The 2,466-nt window shown below is 40.4% G+C and overlaps 1 pseudogene across 1 annotated transcript; it reads left to right on the top strand.

Annotated features, from left to right (window-relative positions):
- The first annotated feature begins 1,548 nt into the window (after positions 1-1,548).
- LOC307188877 (dnaJ homolog subfamily C member 15-like) lies at positions 1,549-2,103 on the top strand (annotated as a pseudogene). The gene has a single exon. The product of its transcript is annotated as a dnaJ homolog subfamily C member 15-like (transcript).
- The last annotated feature ends 363 nt before the right edge of the window (positions 2,104-2,466 follow it).

Raw genomic sequence — 2,466 nt, 5'->3', positions numbered from 1 at the left:
GCACTTGAAAAAGAGCTCAGTGAGAGAGAGCCAAAAATTCATTTCCTGTGATATCTTGTAGAGACTACCTTTAAAGGAGAGAGTAATTAGCTTAAGAAATCACCTATTAGGGAAGGATGACAGAACACCTTACTTTTCTCAGGTGACCTCCAGAAAAGACCAAGTTCTCTCCAGTGTCTATCCTCTGATTCTCCCAGTGGAGCCAGGGGTTCTTGTCATCCTTTTATCTGCAGGAAGTGATGTACTCCTAATCGCATGGTAGGCAGGGGAGAGGTTTGAAACCTAGACTGGCAGTCATCAAAGCCATGGCAGGGCACTTCAAAATAAATGTCTAGAGGAGCAGTAATTTAAAAAAAGATTTCATGCTAACTAGAGACCTGAAAAAGCCTTCTAAATCCTGCCTACCAACTATTTAGATCACTGGCTTTCTCACTTAAGAGAACTTCAGAAAATTAAGGAGGTAAAAGCCACACTCAAATACTGTTGCAGCTTTACTTTTGGAAAAATCAATCTTGATGTAAACGTTCATGTTCCATGGGATGATCCAATCAATGATTTAATAACAATAGTAATAAAAACAGAGCAATCAGCTCTACTTGAATGTTCACAGTCCAAGGAGTAATGGCATTCTGGCTTTGATGCCTTCTGTTATTGTTTACATAGCAAGCGAGACTAATATTAACAACCTTTGGAAAGATGCCCTTTCATACTTGATGCTGAGGTCATCTTGTTCAAATAGAAAACCTTGAGAAAAGTGAGTCTGTCTCCCCTCGAGGCTGTCATTTATTATTTAAACATTGAGAGTCCCTTCGTTGTCCTTGCTGGATCTGTAAGTCATAGCTACCCTGGCACACATCCAGCCCAGCCAGCTGCTCTTTGATCAGCCCTTTGGATGGATCTACAGTTGCGTCACTTAGAGGTGGAATCACCAGGCCTCTCTGTGCCCTAATGCCATTCCTCTCTGGTGCATGTGAATGTCATATGATAAATGGGACTTTCTCTCTAGATGGAGACCAGAGACATCCCTCACCTGCTCACCAATGCCTGCATATCTGGTATCAAAAGCAGCCTTGCAGAACACCTCCTACTGTAAAAATCAATATGATGTCCAAAATGTGTATATCCTACAGTGTCCTTGTGTGTGTTTTATGTTTTTCCATTTGAAAAGCAAATATGATCCCAACATCTGCATTAGGAAGTATTAGTAAATTGAGACTTGCTTGCTGAAGTTTTACTTAGTCATGGCTCTAAGAATGCCCAAGGCAGGACCTTGCACACGGCGGTGGGAAACGGATGTGCTGACATAATGAAATGATGATGCTGAATGACTTTCATTATTATTATTAGTCTTCTGGTGGGTAATATTTAGGGTACTTGCCAAATTATAGAACTATTCCTTTATCAGGTTTGTCCCACTTTTATACCTTGTCACCTGAAACAGAATTCCTTTTTTTTTTTAAGATGTCAAAATTTATTTGACAAGTCTTCTATTGATAGACGTTTTGTAGCAGAAGTCTTAAAATGTGATAAAGGTACACACACTGGAGGATGAGGAAGAAAATTTCTCTGTTCAACCAAATGGCTAAATGCACTGTGACCAAGGTTGGGAATCTAAAAATAGCCATTTTTATAATAGTTGCTTCAATTTACATCAAAGTAACATCTGAAGTTACATTAAGCCCTTGGCGGTGGCATCCCAGCCGTCTAACCCCCCCACCCCACACCAAGCGGTCAGATGCCAATGGTGACCGGGGACTGGCAAGAAGTTTGATAGCTGTGGGACTGGGTATTGCAGCTCTTAGATTTTCAGGTCATTGTGCATTTCAGATCTGGAAACCTCTAGGACAAGAAATCACAGAAACTGCAAAGAAGATTTCAACTCCTAGCTTTTCATCCTACTATAAAGGAGGATTTGAACAGAAAATGAATAGGTGAGAAGTGAGTTTTATTTTGGGTGTCAGCCCATCTGCCAGCAAGGCCAAGATTAGAGCAGCTCACAGGAGAATCATGATTTTGAATCACCCAGATAAAGATGGATCTCCTTACTTAGCAACCAAAATTAATGAAGCAAAAGACTTGCTAGAAGCAACCACCAAACGTTGACTGATGCTCAAGGACAACTCTGAAGCAGAAAAAGGGGGAACCTCATAAAAAATGTCCTGCAAGTTAATCTAAACCATGGCCTTCATAATTGTCATACATGTACTGACCACAATCATTTCTTCCACTACTAAACTATATAATAGTAAAAGATGAACTATCAGAAAAAGTTACATTAAGCATGAACACACCCGTGGCAGGGATTAAAAGAAAACATTAAAAAAAAAGGCAATCAGTTGCCAACATGATACAGTGAAAAGACTTCATGCTCCTAGTCTTGGATCAGGTCCTGGGTGCAAATGTTCTAGGCTGGGAAATCTTGGGCAAGTCACTGAATGTCTCTAAGCCTGTGTCCTCATCTGTTAA

This window comes from Stenella coeruleoalba (genome assembly GCF_951394435.1).
Source record: "Stenella coeruleoalba genome assembly, chromosome: 7".
In the NCBI taxonomy this organism is placed as follows: Eukaryota; Metazoa; Chordata; class Mammalia; order Artiodactyla; family Delphinidae; genus Stenella; species Stenella coeruleoalba.
Note: the sequence above shows the minus strand (reverse complement) of the source record. Positions and strands in the feature narration are given on the sequence as shown.